Source organism: Xenopus tropicalis, chromosome 1 (assembly GCF_000004195.4).
Source record: "Xenopus tropicalis strain Nigerian chromosome 1, UCB_Xtro_10.0, whole genome shotgun sequence".
NCBI lineage: Eukaryota > Metazoa > Chordata > Amphibia > Anura > Pipidae > Xenopus > Xenopus tropicalis.
Window position 1 is genome coordinate 16717336 of NC_030677.2, and position 20892 is coordinate 16738227.

General features: G+C 39.3%; 5 long non-coding RNA genes across 5 annotated transcripts; all 5 read right to left on the reverse strand.

Annotated features, from left to right (window-relative positions):
• Positions 1 to 82: 82 nt before the first annotated feature.
• LOC116408282 lies at positions 83 to 2216 on the reverse strand. The gene is made up of 4 exons (XR_004220841.1): positions 2183 to 2216; positions 1922 to 2026; positions 1503 to 1547; positions 83 to 315 (listed from the first exon to the last, which is right to left on the reverse strand). It is a non-coding gene; the product is annotated as an uncharacterized LOC116408282 (long non-coding RNA).
• Positions 2217 to 6357: 4141 nt separating this feature from the next.
• On the reverse strand, positions 6358 to 8528 carry LOC116408283. The gene is made up of 5 exons (XR_004220842.1): positions 8439 to 8528; positions 8020 to 8064; positions 6798 to 6836; positions 6509 to 6544; positions 6358 to 6392 (listed from the first exon to the last, which is right to left on the reverse strand). It is a non-coding gene; the product is annotated as an uncharacterized LOC116408283 (long non-coding RNA).
• A 1970-nt stretch (positions 8529 to 10498) lies between these two features.
• Positions 10499 to 12422, reverse strand: LOC116408284. The gene is made up of 3 exons (XR_004220843.1): positions 12127 to 12422; positions 11711 to 11755; positions 10499 to 10527 (listed from the first exon to the last, which is right to left on the reverse strand). It is a non-coding gene; the product is annotated as an uncharacterized LOC116408284 (long non-coding RNA).
• A 2304-nt stretch (positions 12423 to 14726) lies between these two features.
• Positions 14727 to 19197, reverse strand: LOC116408285. The gene is made up of 4 exons (XR_004220844.1): positions 19168 to 19197; positions 15285 to 15332; positions 15115 to 15150; positions 14727 to 14875 (listed from the first exon to the last, which is right to left on the reverse strand). It is a non-coding gene; the product is annotated as an uncharacterized LOC116408285 (long non-coding RNA).
• On the reverse strand, positions 18515 to 19093 carry LOC116408286. Its single transcript, XR_004220845.1, has 3 exons — positions 19004 to 19093; positions 18834 to 18869; positions 18515 to 18594 (listed from the first exon to the last, which is right to left on the reverse strand). It is a non-coding gene; the product is annotated as an uncharacterized LOC116408286 (long non-coding RNA).
• Positions 19198 to 20892: the final 1695 nt, after the last annotated feature.

Below are 20892 nucleotides of genomic sequence, written 5' to 3' on the forward strand. Positions count from 1 at the left end.
ACAGATGGTTCCTGGTTAAGAGAGAAAAATTGATCAGAGCCATGGATATCTACTAAACTGGGGGGGGGGGCAGTGCTATAACTATTGTATGCACAGATCCATATGTGGATGGAAATAACATTTATATCACAAGTTATATGGGTATGGGTTCATTGGCTATAGTTAGCTGTTTGCTAACAGTCATATTAAATGGTAAATTCTGTTAAAGTGAACACAACATTTAGGAAGAAGCTAATAACATAAGGAATCTATGGTACCATCTCCTTTACTGCTTACCAGGCAGAACGGTGGCTTGGGCTCTTCCGTGGGCTCCTCCTGTGAGTGAAAAAAGTTGATGTTACTTTATGGGATAGAAGGCCTATTATCCAATGCAAGTTATCGCTAAAGGTGAATGTTTAGTCTCACAAAAAGATGCTTTTGATGAGATATAATTAATATGTATAAATAAATGTAGAGTCGATATAGGGATTCATTGTGATAATAATGCAAAGACTAAAGGCCTCCTTTGCGAGGAGTATATTTCATTCATCAACAATATTTTTTTATACCTGTAGGGCACATTCCTCCAGCCATAAGGTGCTTATGCAATAGGATAATGGTTTGGAACAGTCAGTAGACTGTACCTAGTAGCCAATCAGATATGTTTCTACACTGCTTAGTTTATAATTTTGTCAAGGGGTCTGCCAGTCAGTTATAACGTTATCAGTGAAGTATCCATTATCTTTAGTGACACAATTATACCTCAGTATCTAAACTCGGTGACCCTAAAGGTCCCTTAGACTGAATCGGCAGCTAATTGGCCCGTGTATGGGTACTACCGACGGGCCTGCCCGACCGATATCTGGCCTGAAATTGGGCAGATCTTGATCGGGCAGGTTAGAAAATCTAGTCGGATCGGGGACCGCATCGGCTCGTTGATGAGGTCCCCGGACCGACTTTGCCTATGCCCGTCATTATAATTCGATCGTTTGGCCCCAGGGCCAAACGATCGAATTAGCCTAAATTCCCCCAATATCGCCCACCCATAGGTGGGGATTTTGGGAGAAGATCCACTCGCTTGGCGACATCGCTGATCATAAGCTGTTTGGGCACATTTAGTAGGTACTAAAAATCAACAACAGTTTGTAACAATAAAATCAATAAATCACTGTATTATATGGGTCATCTATGGAGCTGGCAATGGATGATTCTGCAGCTGAATTTCAATATTAAATGGTTTTAAAAGTGAGGAAAGTGACCATTGTTATCTATCAGTGGATAAATGTTTACAAATGTTTATTATTCAAAGGAGAAACAATAGGGGAATGTGGCCAACTGGGAATATATTGACTTAATCCAGTTTGTTTAGTTTGGATTAATATGAATTCAGTTTGTATATAGTGCAACCTCATCCAGGTTATTGTGCGTAGAAATCTATAGGCAAGGAAATAACACGGCTTTGATAACGCAAATAGGTAGGAAAATGGTGTTTAGGAAATGAAGTTGCTCAGTTCTCTGCTTACCACGACAGATTCAATGATGGTGGAATCTGTTTGATCTCGTTCCCTCTGTAGTGAAGAAAAAAAGGTTTATCACTAAAAATAAATGCACAAATATGAAAACTATAATTTAAAGGAAAGCCTAAGTCACTTGGGGGTGCCAAAATGTTAGGTACCCATAAATTAAGTCTGCTAAAATTCATTGAAATATTGAATAAACCCACGCTAGAAGGCCGGTAAGAAACAGATGCTGACTGGTTAACTGAGGCTAACTTGCTCTAATGCAGTTGCCCACACCAAACTATGTTAGTAAATAATTTTCACTGTTGGGTAAATATTATTATTATTATTCTTTACAGATATTATTCATGACGCCTGTAGCTCCAATACAAACTGAGCCCTTTTAAACACATTGGGACCCCTGCAAAATGTTTGGCCCATACCTCACAGGTGTTACACTGAGGGACTCCACTCTCATCCTCTTGGCTCAGTTCCGTTACTGAGCCCTCGTCCTGGCTGGTGTTGGTGCCAGTCTCTTCAGGTGACGCCTGGGAAATAAAAATACAGTTTCTCAACCATCTAAGTGAGAGCTTAAAAGTGTCATAAAAACATGTTCCTATAGAAACGGTCACAATGGATTTTATGTAGCCGAGTTGGATATTTTAATATAATTGTGTTTCTCTTTTACATAATTTTCTGCTTACCTGGTAGTGGCAGGGGCGGGTGTCGGCGCTCGCCTCCACTATCAGCTCTTCCTCCTGGTTAAGGCAGAAAAAAAGATTTTTAAAACATTTCATGGCTCCGATAAAAACTGAGCCCCTTTAAACACATTGCCTGACGCAATGGGTCTGGTTTAAGACCAATAAGAAGGCTGATGCCTTAATTTCTGACCAAGTAGGCGGTGCCTAACAAATTGCCGCCCCCAAAGTGAATCTAGATTGGATATTCTCCTAAAATATCTTTTTCTATTGTGACCCTATTATTTTTTCTTACCTGACAGATGTTATCGTCAGGGATATCGAGAGTCTCCTGATTGAAAAAAAGGTAAGAAAAAGTTATTACACATTGTAATATTTCTGTTGTATAGAAGCTAATATACAGTCTTGCATAAAATATAGGGTGATTTTTATTTGCCCGACACAGTGGTACTTATTTACTTATATAGGGTAAATGCCGGATGCGGTGGCACATCAACAAGCATTTAGGAACATAGGGTCGGATTGTCAGCCTGTGTTTATCCAAAGGCCGAGTATCTAGCACGTGTGGCAGGAGCCTATGAGTTAAATTGTATGAGTGTATGTAATCATAGCAACCAATCAGATTTTTTTATTTTCCAATTTATACACGCTAGAAGGCCGGTAAGAAACAGATGCTGACTGGTTAACTGAGGCTAACTTGCCCAAATGCAGTTGCCCACACCAAACTATGTTAGTAAATAATTTTCACTGTTGGGTAAATATTATTATTATTCTTTACAGATATTATTCATGACCCCTGTAGCTCCAATACAAGCTGAGCCCTTTTAAACACATTGGGACCCCTGCAAAATGTTTGGCCCATACCTCACTGGTGTTAAGCTGAGGGCTCTCATCTAAAGATTCCTGGTAGTGGGAGGGGCGGGTGTCGGCGCTCACCTCCACTATCAGCTCTTCCTCCTGGTTAAGTAAGAAAAAAAAGATTTTAAAAATAATTTCATGGCTCCGATAAAAACAGCCCTTTTAAACACACTGCCTGACTGGTCGATATAGGGATTCATTGTGATAATAATGCAAAGGCTAAAGGCCTCCTTTGCGAGGAGTATATTTCATTCATCAACAATATTTTTTTATACCTGTAGGGCATATTCCTCCAGCCATCAGGTGCTTATGCAATAGGATAATGGTTTGGAACAGTCAGTAGACTGTACCTAGTAGCCAATCAGATATGTTTCTACTTAGTTTTGAATATTAATTCACTGCTTAGTTTATAATTTTGTCGAGGGGTCTGCCAGTCAGTTATAGCGTTATCAGTGAAGTATCCATTATCTTTAGTGACACAATTATACCTCAGTATCTAAACTCGGTGACCCTAAAGGTCCCCATGCACGGGCCGATTCTAGCTGCTGATATGGGTCCCTTAGACTGATTCAGCAGCTAATCGGCCCGTGTATGGGCACTACCGATGGGCCTGCCCGACCGATATCTGGCCTGAAATTGGGCAGATCTCAATCGGCCAGGTTAGAAAATCTAGTTGAATCGGGGCCACGTCGGCTCATTGATGTGGCCCCCAGACCGACTTTGCCTATGCCCGTCATTATAATTCCATCGTTTTGCTCAAGGGTCAAACGATCGAATTAGCCTAAATTCCCCCAATAACGGCCACCCTAAGGTGGGGATATCGGGAGAAGATCCGCTCACTTGGTGACATCGCCAAGTGAGGGGATCTTAAGGTGTATGGGCACCTTTAGTAGGTACTAAAAATAAACAACAGTTTGTAACAATAAAATCAATAAATCACTGTATTATATGGGTCATCTATGGAGCTGGCAATGGATGATTCTGCAGCTGAATTTCAATATTAAATGGTTTTAAAAGTGAGGAAAGTGACCATTGTTATCAATCAGTGGATAAATGTTTACAAATGTTTATTATTCAAAGGAGAAACAATAGGGGAATGTGGCCAACTGGGAATACATTGACTTAATCCAGTTTGTTTAGTTTGGATTAATATGAATTCAGTTTGTATATAGTGCAACCCCATCCAGGTTATTGTGCGTAGAAATCTATAGGCAAGGAAATAACACGGCTTTGATAACGCAAATAGGTAGGAAAATGGTGTTTAGGAAATGAAGTTGCTCAGTTCTCTGCTTACCACGACAGATTCAATGATGTTGGAATCTGTTTGATCTCGTTCCCTCTGTAGTGAAGAAAAAAAGGTTTATCACTAAAAATAAATGCACAAATATGAAAACTATAATTTAAAGGAAAGCCTAAGTCACTTGGGGGTGCCAAAATGTTAGGTACCCATAACTTAAGTCGGTTAAATTCATTGAAATATTGAATAAACCCACGCTAGAAGGCCGGTAAGAAACAGATGCTGACTGGTTAACTGAGGCTAACTTGCCCAAATGCAGTTGCCCACACCAAACTATGTTAGTAAATAATTTTTACTGTTTGATAAATATTATTATTATTATTCTTTACAGATATTATTCATGACCCCTGTAGCTCCAATACAAACTGAGCCCTTTTAAACATATTGGGACCCCTGCAAAATATTTGGCCCATACCTCACTGGTGTTAAGCTGAGGGCTCTCATCTAAAGATTCCTGGTAGTGGGAGGGGCGGGTGTCGGCGCTCGCCTCCACTATCAGCTCTTCCTCCTGGTTAAGTAAGAAAAAAAAGATTTTAAAAATAATTTCATGGCTCCGATAAAAACTGAGCCCTTTTAAACACATTGCCTGACGCGATGGTTCTGGGTTCAGACCAGGAAGAAGGCTGATGCCAGTGTAGGGGCTGATTCTTGGCCTGTGTTTTTCTGAAGGCCAAGATCAGCCCCCCATGTGGCATTAGTCTTAATTTCTGGCCAAGTAGGCGGTGCCTAAAAAATGTTGGATATTCTCTTAAAATATCTTTTTCTATTGTGACCCTATTATTTTTTTCTTACCTGACAGGTGTTATCGTCAGGGATATCGGGAGTCTCCTGATTGAAAAAAAGGTAAGAAAAAGTTATTACACATTGTAATATTTCTGTTGTATAGAAGCTGATATACAGTCTTGCATAAAATAGAGGGTGATTTTTATTTGCCCGACACAGTGGTACTTATTTACTTATATAGGGTAAATGCCGGATGCGGTGGCACATCAACAAGCATTTAGGAACATAGGGTCGGATTGTCAGCCTGTGTTTATCCAAAGGCCGAGTATCTAGCACGTGTGGCAGGAGCCTGTCAGTTAAATTGTATGAGTGTATGTAATCATAGCAACCAATCATATTTTTTTTATTTTCTAATTTATACACGCTAGAAGACCGATAAGAAACAGATGCTGACTGGTTAACTGAGGCTAACTTGCTCTAATGCAGTTGCCCACACCAAACTATGTTAGTAAATAATTCTTATTGTTTGGTAAATATTATTATTATTCTTTACAGATATTATTCATGACCCCTGTAGCTCCAATACAAACTGAGCGCTTTTAAACACATTGGGACCCCTGCAAAATATTTGGCCCATACCTCACTGGTGTTAAGCTGAGGGCTCTCATCTAAAGATTCCTGGTAGTGGCAGGGGCGGGTGTCGGCGCTCACCTCCACTATCAGCTCTTCCTCCTGGTTAAGGAAAAAAAAGATTTTAAAAATAATTTCATGGCTCCAATAAAAACTGAGCCTTTCTAAACACATTGCCTGATGCAATGGTTCTGGGTGCAGACCAATAAGAAGGCTGATGACTAAATATCTGGCCAAGTAGGCGGTGCCTAACAAATTGCCGCCCCCAAAGTGAAACTCTAATTTGATATTCTCTTAAAATATCCTTTTCTATTGTGATCCTATTATTTTTTCTTACCTGACAGGTGTTATTCTCAGGGAATGCTGGAGTCTCCTGATGGAAAAAAAGGTTAGAAAAAGATGTTGCAAGTTTTAATATTTATGTTTTAAAGAAGCTGATATACAGTCTTGCATAAATAAAATATAGTTTGATTTTTATTTGCCCCTCTCATCCCTCTCTTATGCTTACATGGCAGATGTTAATAACCGGCTCCAGTTCCTGCTCTGGCTCCTCCTCCTAAGAGAAATAAAGTTAGTTATCTTATCAACTTACTATAACTCTGTAGTTTAGTGTCTAAAATGTACCTTGTACAATACAAATTCCCTAAACTTCCGAAAACCAAACCTACTTACCTGGCAGTTATTGTTGCCAGGGGTTTCTGTTGGTTCCTGGTTAAGAGATAAAAGTCAAGTTATCAAATCAAGTCAGCATTTTAGAAAAGGAAAATAGATCATATGTTATATTAAGGGACTGGTGTTTTATTATTGAATTATTTGATACTCACTTGACAAACAAAGTTGCCAGATCCAACAGATGGTTCCTGGTTAAGAGAGAAAAATTGATCAGAGCCATGGATATCTACTAAACTGGGGGGGGGCAGTGCTATAACTATTGTATGCACAGATCCATATGTGGATGGAAATAACATTTATATCACAAGTTATATGGGTATGGGTTTATTGGCTATAGTTAGTTGGTAAAGTTAGTTGGTAAATTCTGTTAAAGTGAACACAACATTTAGGAAAAAGCTAATAACATAAGGAATCTATGGTACCATCTCCTTTACTGCTTACCAGGCAGAACGGTGGCTTGGGCTCTTCCGTGGGCTCCTCCTGTGAGTGAAAAAAGTTGATGTTACTTTATGGGATAGAAGGCCTATTATCCAATGCAAGTTATCGCTAAAGGTGAATGTTTAGTCTCACAAAAAGATGCTTTTGATGAGATATAATTAATATGTATAAATAAATGTAGGGTCGATATAGGGATTCATTGTGATAATAATGCAAAGACTAAAGGCCTCCTTTGCGAGGAGAATATTTCATTCATCAACAATATTTTTTTATACCTGTAGGGAACATTCCTCCAGCCATCAGGTGCTTATGCAATAGGATAATGGTTTGGAACAGTCAGTAGACTGTACCTAGTAGCCAATCAGATATGTTTCTACACGGCTTAGCTTATAATTTTGTCAAGGGGTCTGCCAGTCAGTTATAAAGTTATCAGTGAAGTATCCATTATCTTTAGTGACACAATTATACCTCAGTATCTAAACTCGGTGACCCTAAAGGTCCCTTAGACTGAATCGGCAGCTAATTGGCCCGTGTATGGGCACTACCGACGGGCCTGCCCGACCGATATCTGGCCTGAAATTGGGCAGATCTTGATCGGGCAGGTTAGAAAATCTAGTCGGATCAGGGACCGCATCGGCTCATTGATGAGGTCCCCGGACCGACTTTGCCTATGCCCGTCATTATATTATATTTGGCCCTGGGGCCAAACGATCGAATTAGCCTAAATTCCCCCAATATCGCCCACCCATAGGTGGGGATTTTGGGAGAAGATCCACTTGCTTGGCGACATCGCGGATCATAAGCTGTTTGGGCACATTTAGTAGGTACTAAACATCAACAACAGTTTGTAACAATAAAATCAATAAATCACTGTATTATATGGGTCATCTATGGAGCTGGCAATGGATGATTCTGCAGCTGAATTTCAATATTAAATGGTTTTAAAAGTGAGGAAAGTGACCATTGTTATCTATCAGTGGCTAAATGTTTACAAATGTTTATTATTCAAAGGAGAAACAATAGGGGAATGTGGCCAACTGGGAATACATTGACTTAATCCAGTTTGTTTAGTTTGGATTAATATGAATTCAGTTTGTATATAGTGCAACCTCATCCAGGTTATTGTGCGTAGAAATCTATAGGCAAGGAAATAACACGGCTTTGATAACGCAAATAGGTAGGAAAATGGTGTTTAGGAAATGAAGTTGCTCAGTTCTCTGCTTACCACGACAGATTGAATGATGGTGGAATCTGTTTGATCTCGTTCCCTCTGTAGTGAAGAAAAAAAGGTTTATCACTAAAAATAAATGCACAAATATGAAAACTATAATTTAAAGGAAAGCCTAAGTCACTTGGGGGTGCCAAAATGTTAGGTACCCATAAATTAAGTCTGCTAAAATTCATTGAAATATTGAATAAACCCACGCTAGAAGGCCGGTAAGAAACAGATGCTGACTGGTTAACTGAGGCTAACTTGCCCAAATGCAGTTGCCCACACCAAACTATGTTAGTAAATAATTTTTACTGTTTGATAAATATTATTATTATTATTCTTTACAGATATTATTCATGACCCCTGTAGCTCCAATACAAACTGAGCCCTTTTAAACACATTGGGACCCCTGCAAAATATTTGGCCCATACCTCACTGGTGTTAAGCTGAGGGCTCTCATCTAAAGATTCCTGGTAGTGGCAGGGGCGGGTGTCGGCGCTCGCCTCCACTATCAGCTCTTCCTCCTGGTTAAGTAAGAAAAAAAAGAATTAAAAAATAATTTCATGGCTCCGATAAAAACTGAGCCCTTTTAAACACACTGCCTGATGCGATGGTTCTGGGTTCAGACCAGGAAGAAGGCTGATGCCAGTGTAGGGGCTGATTCTTGGCCTGTGTTTTTCTGAAAGCCAAGATCAGCCCCCCATGTGGCATTAGCCTTAATTTCTGGCCAAGTAGGCGGTGCCTAAAAAATGTTGGATATTCTCTTAAAATATCTTTTTCTTTTGTGACCCTATTATTTTTTTCTTACCTTACAGATGTTGTCGTCAGGGATATCGTGAGTCTCCTGATTGAAAAAAAGGAAAGAAAAAGTTATTGCACATTGTAATATTTCTGTTGTATAGAAGCTGATATACAGTCTTGCATAAAATAGAGGGTGATTTTTATTTGCCCGACACAGTGGTGCTTATTTACTTATATACGGTAAATGCCGGATGCGGCGGCACATCAACAAGCATTTAGGAACATAGGGTCGGATTGTCAGCCTGTGTTTATCCAAAGGCCGAGTATCTAGCACGTGTGGCAGGAGCCTATCAGTTAAATTGTATGAGTGTATGTAATCGTAGCAACCAATCATATTTTTTTTATTTTCTAATTTATACACGCTAGAAGACCGGTAAGAAACAGATGCTGACTGGTTAACTGAGGCTAACTTACCCAAATGCAGTTGCCCACACCAAACTATGTTAGTAAATAATTCTTATTGTTTGGTAAATATTATTATTATTCTTTACAGATATTATTCATGACCCCTGTAGCTCCAATACAAACTGAGCCCTTTTAAACATATTGGGACCCCTGCAAAATATTTGGCCCATACCTCACTGGTGTTAAGCTGAGGGCTCTCATCTAAAGATTCCTGGTAGCGGGAGGGGCGGGTGTCGGCGCTCACCTCCACTATCAGCTCTTCCTCCTGGTTAAGGAAAAAAAAGATTTTAAAAATAATTTCATGGCTCCAATAAAAACTGAGCCTTTCTAAACACATTGCCTGATGCAATGGTTCTGGGTGCAGACCAATAAGAAGGCTGATGCCTTAATATCTGGCCAAGTAGGCGGTGCCTAACAAATTGCCGCCCCCAAAGTGAAACTCTAATTTGATATTCTCTTAAAATATCCTTTTCTATTGTGACCCTATTATTTTTTCTTACCTGACAGGTGTTATTCTCAGGGAATGCTGGAGTCTCCTGATGGAAAAAAAGGTTAGAAAAAGATGTTGCAAGTTTTAATATTTATGTTTTAAAGAAGCTGATATACAGTCTTGCATAAATAAAATATAGGGTGATTTTTATTTGCCCCCCTCATCCCTCTCTTATGCTTACATGGCAGATGTTAATAGCCGGCTCCAGTTCCTGCTCTGGCTCCTCCTCCTAAGAGAAATAAAGTTAGTTATCTAATCAACTTACTATAACTCTGTAGTTTAGTGTCTAAAATGTACCTTGTACAATACAAATTCCCTAAACTTCCGAAAACCAAACCTACTTACCTGGCAGTTGTTGTTGCCAGGGGTTTCTGTTGGTTCCTGGTTAAGAGATAAAAGTCAAGTTATAAAATCAAGTCAGCATTTTAGAAAAGGAAAATAGATCATATGTTATATTAAGGGACTGGTGTTTTATTATTGAATTATTTGATACTCACTTGGCAAACAAAGTTGCCAGATCCAACAGATGGTTCCTGGTTAAGAGAGAAAAATTGATCAGAGCCATGGATATCTACTAAACTGGGGGGGGCAGTGCTATAACTATTGTATGCACAGATCCATATGTGGATGGAAATAACATTTATATCACAAGTTATATGGGTATGGGTTCATTGGCTATAGTTAGTTGGTAAAGTTAGTTGGTAAATTCTGTTAAAGTGAACACAACATTTAGGAAGAAGCGAATAACATAAGGAATCTATGGTACCATCTCCTTTACTGCTTACCAGGCAGAACGGTGGCTTGGGCTCTTCCGTGGGCTCCTCCTGTGAGTGAAAAAAGTTGATGTTACTTTATGGGATAGAAGGCCTATTATCCAATGCAAGTTATCGCTAAAGGTGAATGTTTAGTCTCACAAAAAGATGCTTTTGATGAGATATAATTAATATGTATAAATAAATGTAGGGTCGATATAGGGATTCATTGTGATAATAATGCAAAGGCTAAAGGCCTCCTTTGCGAGGAGTATATTTCATTCATCAACAATATTTTTTTATACCTGTAGGGAACATTCCTCCAGCCATCAGGTGCTTATGCAATAGGATAATGGTTTGGAACAGTCAGTAGACAGTACCTAGTAGCCAATCAGATATGTTTCTACACTGCTTAGTTTATAATTTTGTCAAGGGGTCTGCCAGTCAGTTATAACGTTATCAGTGAAGTATCCATTATCTTTAGTGACACAATTATACCTCAGTATCTAAACTCGGTGACCCTAAAGGTCCCTTAGACTGAATCGGCAGCTAATTGGCCCGTGTATGGGCACTACCGACGGGCCTGCCCGACCGATATCTGGCCTGAAATTGGGCAGATCTTGATCGGGCAGGTTAGAAAATCTAGTCGGATCAGGGACCGCATCGGCTCATTGATGAGGTCCCCGGACCGACTTTGCCTATGCCCGTCATTATATTATATTTGGCCCTGGGGCCAAACGATCGAATTAGCCTAAATTCCCCCAATATCGCCCACCCATAGGTGGGGATTTTGGGAGAAGATCCACTCGCTTGGCGACATCGCGGATCATAAGCTGTTTGGGCACCTTTAGTAGGTACTAAACATCAACAACAGTTTGTAACAATAAAATCAATAAATCACTGTATTATATGGGTCATCTATGGAGCTGGCAATGGATGATTCTGCAGCTGAATTTCAATATTAAATGGTTTTAAAAGTGAGGAAAGTGACCATTGTTATCAATCAGTGGCTAAATGTTTACAAATGTTTATTATTCAAAGGAGAAACAATAGGGGAATGTGGCCAACTGGGAATACATTGAGTTAATCCAGTTTGTTTAGTTTGGATTAATATGAATTCAGTTTGTATATAGTGCAACCCCATCCAGGTTATTGTGTGTAGAAATCTATAGGCAAGGAAATAACACGGCTTTGATAACGCAAATAGGTAGGAAAATGGTGTTTAGGAAATGAAGTTGCTCAGTTCTCTGCTTACCACGACAGATTCAATGATGTTGGAATCTGTTTGATCTCGTTCCCTCTGTAGTGAAGAAGAAAAAAAGGTTTATCACTAAAAATAAATGCACAAATATGAAAACTATAATTTAAAGGAAAGCCTAAGTCACTTGGGGGTGCCAAAATGTTAGGTACCCATAAATTAAGTCTGCTAAAATTCATTGAAATATTGAATAAACCCACGCTAGAAGGCCGGTAAGAAACAGATGCTGACTGGTTAACTGAGGCTAACTTGCCCAAATGCAGTTGCCCACACCAAACTATGTTAGTAAATAATTTTTACTGTTTGATAAATATTATTATTCTTTACAGATATTATTCATGACCCCTGTAGCTCCAATACAAGCTGAGCCCTTTTAAACACATTGGGACCCCTGCAAAATGTTTGGCCCATACCTCACTGGTGTTAAGCTGAGGGCTCTCATCTAAAGATTCCTGGTAGTGGGAGGGGCGGGTGTCGGCGCTCACCTCCACTATCAGCTCTTCCTCCTGGTTAAGTAAGAAAAAAAAGATTTTAAAAATAATTTCATGGCTCCGATAAAAACTGAGCCCTTTTAAACACACTGCCTGACTGGTCGATATAGGGATTCATTGTGATAATAATGCAAAGGCTAAAGGCCTCCTTTGCGAGGAGTATATTTCATTCATCAACAATATTTTTTTATACCTGTAGGGCACATTCCTCCAGCCATCAGGTGCTTATGCAATAGGATAATGGTTTGGAACAGTCAGTAGACTGTACCTAGTAGCCAATCAGATATGTTTCTACTTAGTTTTGAATATTAATTCACTGCTTAGTTTATAATTTTGTCGAGGGGTCTGCCAGTCAGTTATAGCGTTATCAGTGAAGTATCCATTATCTTTAATGACACAATTATACCTCAGTATCTAAACTCGGTGACCCTAAAGGTCCCCATACACGGGCCGATTCTAGCTGCTGATATGGGTCCCTTAGACTGATTCAGCAGCTAATCTGCCCGTGTATGGGCACTACCGACGGGCCTGCCTGACCGATATCTGGCCTGAAATTGGGCAGATCTCAATCGGCCAGGTTAGAAAATCTAGTTGAATCGGGGCCACGTCGGCTCATTGATGTGGCCCCCAGACCGACTTTGCCTATGCCCGTCATTATAATTCCATCGTTTTGCTCAAGGGTCAAACGATCGAATTAGCCTAAATTCCCCCAATAACGGCCACCCTAAGGTGGGGATATCGGGAGAAGATCCGCTCACTTGGTGACATCGCCAAGTGAGGGGATCTTAAGGTGTATGGGCACCTTTAGTAGGTACTAAAAATAAACAACAGTTTGTAACAATAAAATCAATAAATCACTGTATTATATGGGTCATCTATGGAGCTGGTAATGGATGATTCTGCAGCTGAATTTCAATATTAAATGGTTTTAAAAGTGAGGAAAGTGACCATTGTTATCAATCAGTGGATAAATGTTTACAAATGTTTATTATTCAAAGGAGAAACAATAGGGGAATGTGGCCAACTGGGAATACATTGACTTAATCCAGTTTGTTTAGTTTGGATTAATATGAATTCAGTTTGTATATAGTGCAACCTCATCCAGGTTATTGTGCGTAGAAATCTATAGGCAAGGAAATAACACGGCTTTGATAACGCAAATAGGTAGGAAAATGGTGTTTAGGAAATGAAGTTGCTCAGTTCTCTGCTTACCACGACAGATTCAATGATGGTGGAATCTGTTTGATCTCGTTCCCTCTGTAGTGAAGAAAAAAAGGTTTATCACTAAAAATAAATGCACAAATATGAAAACTATAATTTAAAGGAAAGCCTAAGTCACTTGGGGGTGCCAAAATGTTAGGTACCCATAAATTAAGTCTGCTAAAATTCATTGAAATATTGAATAAACCCACGCTAGAAGGCCGGTAAGAAACAGATGCTGACTGGTTAACTGAGGCTAACTTGCTCTAATGCAGTTGCCCACACCAAACTATGTTAGTAAATAATTTTTACTGTTTGATAAATATTATTATTATTATTCTTTACAGATATTATTCATGACCCCTGTAGCTCCAATACAAACTGAGCCCTTTTAAACACATTGGGACCCCTGCAAAATGTTTGGCCCATACCTCACAGGTGTTAAGCTGAGGGCTCTCATCTAAAGATTCCTGGTAGTGGCAGGGGCGGGTGTCGGCGCTCGCCTCCACTATCAGCTCTTCCTCCTGGTTAAGTAAGAAAAAAAAGATTTTAAAAATAATTTCATGGCTCCGATAAAAACTGAGCCCTTTTAAACACACTGCCTGACGCAATGGGTCTGAGTTCAGACCAGGAAGAAGGCTGATGCCAGTGTAGGGGCTGATTCTTGGCCTGTGTTTTTCTGAAGGTCAAGATCAGCCCCCCATGTGGCATTAGTCTTAATATCTGGCCAAGTAGGCGGTGCCTAACAAATGTTGGATATTCTCTTAAAATATCTTTTTCTATTGTGACCCTATTATTTTTTTCTTACCTGACAGATGTTGTCGTCAGGGATATCGAGAGTCTCCTGATTGAAAAAAAGGTAAGAAAAAGTTATTGCACATTGTAATATTTCTGTTGTATAGAAGCTAATATACAGTCTTGCATAAAATAGAGGGTGATTTTTATTTGCCCGACACAGTGGTACTTATTTACTTATATAGGGTAAATGCCGGATGCGGTGGCACATCAACAAGCATTTAGGAACATAGGGTCGGATTGTCAGCCTGTGTTTATCCAAAGGCCGAGTATCTAGCACGTGTGGCAGGAGCCTATGAGTTAAATTGTATGAGTGTATGTAATCATAGCAACCAATCATATTTTTTTTATTTTCTAATTTATACACGTTAGAAGACCGGTAAGAAACAGATGCTGACTGGTTAACTGAGGCTAACTTGCTCTAATGCAGTTGCCCACACCAAACTATGTTAGTAAATAATTCTTATTGTTTGGTAAATATTATTATTATTCTTTACAGATATTATTCATGACCCCTGTAGCTCCAATACAAACTGAGCCCTTTTAAACACATTGGGACCCCTGCAAAATATTTGGCCCATACCTCACTGGTGTTAAGCTGAGGGCTCTCATCTAAAGATTCCTGGTAGTGGGAGGGGCGGGTGTCGGCGCTCACCTCCACTATCAGCTCTTCCTCCTGGTTAAGTAAGGAAAAAAAAGATTTTAAAAATAATTTCATGGCTCCAATAAAAACTGAGCCTTTCTAAACACATTGCCTGATGCAATGGTTCTGGGTGCAGACCAATAAGAAGGCTGATGACTAAATATCTGGCCAAGTAGGCGGTGCCTAACAAATTGCCGCCCCCAAAGTGAAACTCTAATTTGATATTCTCTTAAAATATCCTTTTCTATTGTGATCCTATTATTTTTTCTTACCTGACAGGTGTTATTCTCAGGGAATGCTGGAGTCTCCTGATGGAAAAAAGGTAAGAAAAAGATGTTGCAAGTTTTAATATTTATGTTTTAAAGAAGCTGATATACAGTCTTGCATAAATAAAATATAGGGTGATTTTTATTTGCCCCCCTCATCCCTCTCTTATGCTTACATGGCAGATGTTAATAGCCGGCTCCAGTTCCTGCTCTGGCTCCTCCTCCTAAGAGAAATAAAGTTAGTTATCTAATCAACTTACTATAACTCTGTAGTTTAGTGTCTAAAATGTACCTTGTACAATACAAATTCCCTAAACTTCCGAAAACCAAACCTACTTACCTGGCAGTTGTTGTTGCCAGGGGTTTCTGTTGGTTCCTGGTTAAGAGATAAAAGTCAAGTTATCAAATCAAGTCAGCATTTTAGAAAAGGAAAATAGATCATATGTTATATTAAGGGACTGGTGTTTTATTATTGAATTATATGATACTCACTTGGCAAACAAAGTTGCCAGATCCAACAGATGGTTCCTGGTTAAGAGAGAAAAATTGATCAGAGCCTGGATATCTACTAAACTGGGGGGGGGGGCGGGGGGCAGTGCTATAACTATTGTATGCACAGATCCATATGTGGATGGAAATAACATTTATATCACAAGTTATATGGGTATGGGTTCATTGGCTATAGTTAGCTGTTTGCTAACAGTCATATTAAATGGTAAATTCTGTTAAAGTGAACACAACATTTAGGAAGAAGCTAATAACATAAGGAATCTATGGTACCATCTCCTTTACTGCTTACCAGGCAGAACAGTGGCTTGGGCTCTTCCGTGGGCTCCTCCTGTGAGTGAAAAAAGTTGATGTTACTTTATGGGGTAGAAGGCCTATTATCCAATGCAAGTTATCGCTAAAGGTGAATGTTTAGTCTCACAAAAAGATGCTTTTGATGAGATATAATTAATATGTATAAATAAATGTAGAGTCGATATAGGGATTCATTGTGATAATAATGCAAAGGCTAAAGGCCGCCTTTGCGAGGAGTATATTTCATTCATCAACAATATTTTTTTATACCTGTAGGGCACATTCCTCCAGCCATCAGGTGCTTATGCAGTAGGATAATGGTTTGGAACAGTCAGTAGACTGTACCTAGTAGCCAATCAGATATGTTTCTACACTGCTTAGTTTATAATTTTGTCGAGGGGTCTGCCAGTCAGTTATAACGTTATCAGTGAAGTATCCATTATCTTTAGTGACACAATTATACCTCAGTATCTAAACTCGGTGACCCTAAAGGTCCCTTAGACTGAATCGCCAGCTAATTGGCCCGTGTATGGGCACTACCGACGGGCCTGCCCGACCGATATCTGGCCTGAAATTGGGCAGATCTTGATCGGGCAAGTTAGAAAATCTAGTCGGATCGGGGACCGCATCGGCTCGTTGATGAGGTCCCCGGACCGACTTTGCCTATGCCCGTCATTAAAATTCGATCGTTTGGCCCCAGGGCCAAACGATCGAATTAGCCTAAATTCCCCCAATATCGCCCACCCGTAGGTGGGGGATTTTGGGAGAAGATCCACTCGCTTGGCGACATCGCGGATCATAAGCTGTTTGGGCACATTTAGTAGGTACTAAACATCAACAACAGTTTGTAACAATAAAATCAATAAATCACTGTATTATATGGGTCATCTATGGAGCTGGCAATGGATGATTCTGCAGCTGAATTTCAATATTAAATGGTTTTAAAAGTGAGGAAAGTGACCATTGTTATCTATCAGTGGATAAATGTTTACAAATGTTTATTATTCAAAGGAGAAACAATAGGGGAATGTGGCCAACTGGGAATACATTGACTTAATCCAGTTTGTTTAGTTTGGATTAATATGAATTCAGTTTGTATATAGTGCAACCCCATCCAGGTTATTGTGCGTAGAAATCTATAGGCAAGGAAATAACACGGCTTTGATAACGCAAATAGGTAGGAAAATGGTGTTTAGGAAATGAAGTTGCTCAGTTCTCTGCTTACCACGACAGATTGAATGATGGTGGAATCTGTTTGATCTCGTTCCCTCTGTAGTGAAGAAAAAAAGGTTTATCACTAAAAATAAATGCACAAATATGAAAACTATAATTTAAAGGAAAGCCTAAGTCACTTGGGGGTGCCAAAATGTTAGGTACCCATAACTTAAGTCTGCTAAAATTCATTGAAATATTGAATAAACCCACGCTAGAAGGCCGGTAAGAAACAGATGCTGACTGGTTAACTGAGGCTAACTTGCCCTAATGCAGTTGCCCACACCAAACTATGTTAGTAAATAATTTTTACTGTTTGATAAATATTATTATTATTATTCTTTACAGATATTATTCATGACCCCTGTAGCTCCAATACAAACTGAGCCCTTTTAAACACATTGGGACCCCTGCAAAATGTTTGGCCCATACCTCACAGGTGTTAAGCTGAGTGCTCTCATCTAAAGATTCCTGGTAGTGGGAGGGGCGGGTGTCGGCGCTCACCTCCACTATCAGCTCTTCCTCCTGGTTAAGTAAGAAAAAAAAGATTTTAAAAATAATTTCATGGCTCCGATAAAAACTGAGCCTTTCTAAACACATTGCCTGATGCGATGGTTCTGGGTTCAGACCAGGAAGAAGGCTGATGCCAGTGTAGGGGCTGATTCTTGGCCTGTGTTTTTCTGAAGGCCAAGGTCAGCCCCCCCCATGTGGCATTAGTCTTAATTTCTGGCCAAGTAGGCGGTGCCTAAAAAATTTTGGATATTCTCTTAAAATATCTTTTTCTATTGTGACCCTATTATTTTTTTCTTACCTGACAGATGTTGTCGTCAGGGATATCGAGAGTCTCCTGATTGAAAAAAAAGTAAGAAAAAGTTATTGCGCATTGTAATATTTCTGTTGTATAGAAGCTAATATACAGTCTTGCATAAAATAGAGGGTGATTTTTATTTGCCCGACACAGTGGTACTTATTTACTTAAATAGGGTAAATGCCGGATGCGGTGGCACATCAACAAGCATTTAGGAACATAGGGTCGGATTGTCAGCCTGTGTTTATCCAAAGGCCGAGTATCTAGCACGTGTGGCAGGAGCCTATCAGTTAAATTGTATGAGTGTATGTAATCATAGCAACCAATCAGATTTTTTTATTTTCTAATTTATACACGCTAGAAGACCGGTAAGAAACAGATGCTGACTGGTTAACTGAGGCTAACTTGCCCAAATGCAGTTGCCCACACCAAACTATGTTAGTAAATAATTCTTATTGTTTGGTAAATATTATTATTATTCTTTACAGATATTATTCATGACCCCTGTAGCTCCAATACAAACTGAGCGCTTTTAAACATATTGGGACCCCTGCAAAATATTTGGCCCATACCTCACTGGTGTTACACTGAGGGCTCTCATCTAAAGATTCCTGGTAGCGGGAGGGGCGGGTGTCGGCGCTCACCTCCACTATCAGCTCTTCCTCCTGGTTAAGTAAGGAAAAAAAAGATTTTAAAAATAATTTCATGGCTCCAATAAAAACTGAGCCTTTCTAAACACATTGCCTGATGCAATGGTTCTGGGTGCAGACCAATAAGAAGGCTGATGACTAAATATCTGGCCAAGTAGGCGGTGCCTAACAAATTGCCGCCCCCAAAGTGAAACTCTAATTTGATATTCTCTTAAAATATCCTTTTCTATTGTGATCCTATTATTTTTTCTTACCTGACAGATGTTATTATCAGGGAATGCTGGAGTCTCCTGATGGAAAAAAGGTAAGAAAAAGATGTTGCAAGTTTTAATATTTATGTTTTAAAGAAGCTGATATACAGTCTTGCATAAATAAAATATAGTTTGATTTTTATTTGCCCCTCTCATCCCTCTCTTATGCTTACATGGCAGATGTTAATAGCCGGCTCCAGTTCCTGCTCTGGCTCCTCCTCCTAAGAGAAATAAAGTTAGTTATCTAATCAACTTACTATAACTCTGTAGTTTAGTGTCTAAAATGTACCTTGTACAATACAAATTCCCTAAACTTCCGAAAACCAAACCTACTTACCTGGCAGTTGTTGTTGCCAGGGGTTTCTGTTGGTTCCTGGTTAAGAGATAAAAGTCAAGTTATCAAATCAAGTCAGCATTTTAGAAAGGGAAAATAGATCATATGTTATATTAAGGGACTGGTGTTTTATTATTGAATTATTTGATACTCACTTGGCAAACAAAGTTGCCAGATCCAACAGATGGTTCCTGGTTAAGAGAGAAAAATTGATCAGAGCCATGGATATCTACTAAACTGGGGGGGGGGGCAGTGCTATAACTATTGTATGCACAGATCCATATGTGGATGGAAATAACATTTATATCACAAGTTATATGGGTTTATTGGCTATAGTTAGCTGTTTGCAAACAGTCATATTAAATGGTAAATTCTGTTAAAGTGAACACAACATTTAGGAAGAAGCGAATAACATAAGGAATCTATGGTACCATCTCCTTTACTGCTTACCAGGCAGAACGGTGGCTTGGGCTCTTCCGTGGGCTCCTCCTGGTGGAGTGAAAAAAGTTGATGTTACTTTATGGGATAGAAGGCCTATTATCCAATGCAAGTTATCGCTAAAGGTGAATGTTTAGTCTCACAAAAAGATGCTTTTGATGAGATATAATTAATATGTATAAATAAATGTAGAGTCGATATAGGGATTCATTGTGATAATAATGCAAAGACTAAAGGCCTCCTTTGCGAGGAGTATATTTCATTCATCAACAATATTGTTTTATACCTGTAGGGCACATTCCTCCAGCCATCAGGTGCTTATGCAATAGGATAATGGTTTGGAACAGTCAGTAGACTGTACCTAGTAGCCTAGTAGCCAGTAGAATATCTAGTCGGATCGGGGACCGCATTGGCTCTTTGATGCGGTCCCCGGACCGACTTGCCTATGCCCGTCATTATAATTCCATCGTTTAGCCCCAGGGCCAAACGATCGAATTAGCCTAAATTCCCCCAATATCGCCCACCCGTAGGTGGGGATTTTGGGAGAAGATCCGTTCGCTTGGCAACATCGCCAAGCGAGCAGATCTTTAGGTGTATGGGGACCTTTAGTAGATACTAAAAATCAACAACAGTTTGTAACAATAAAATCAATAAATCACTGTATTATATGGGTCATCTATGGAGCTGGCAATGGATGATTCTGCAGCTGAATTTCAATATTAAATGGTTTTAAAAGTGAGGAAAGTGACCATTGTTATCAATCAGTGGATAAATGTTTACAAATGTTTATTATTCAAAGGAGAAACAATAGGGGAATGTGGCCAACTGGGAATACATTGAGTTAATCCAGTTTGTTTAGTTTGGATTAATATGAGTTCAGTTTGTATATAGTGCAACCCCATCCAGGTTATTGTGCGTAGAAATCTATAGGCAAGGAAATAACACGGCTTTGATAACGCAAATAGGTAGGAAAATGGTGTTTAGGAAATGAAGTTGCTCAGTTCTCTGCTTACCACGACAGATTCAATGATGTTACAATCTGTTTGATCTCGTTTTCTCTGTAGTGAAGAAGAAAAAAAGGTTTAATCACATAAAATAAATGCACAAATATGAAAACTATAATTTAAAAGAAAGCCTAAGTCACTTGGGGGTGCCAAAATGTTAGGTACCATAACTTATGTCTGCTAAAATTCATTGAAATATTAAATAAACCCAATAGGACTGTTCTGCCCCAATAAGGGGTAATTATATCTTAGTTGGGATCAAGTACAGGTACTGTTTTATTATTAT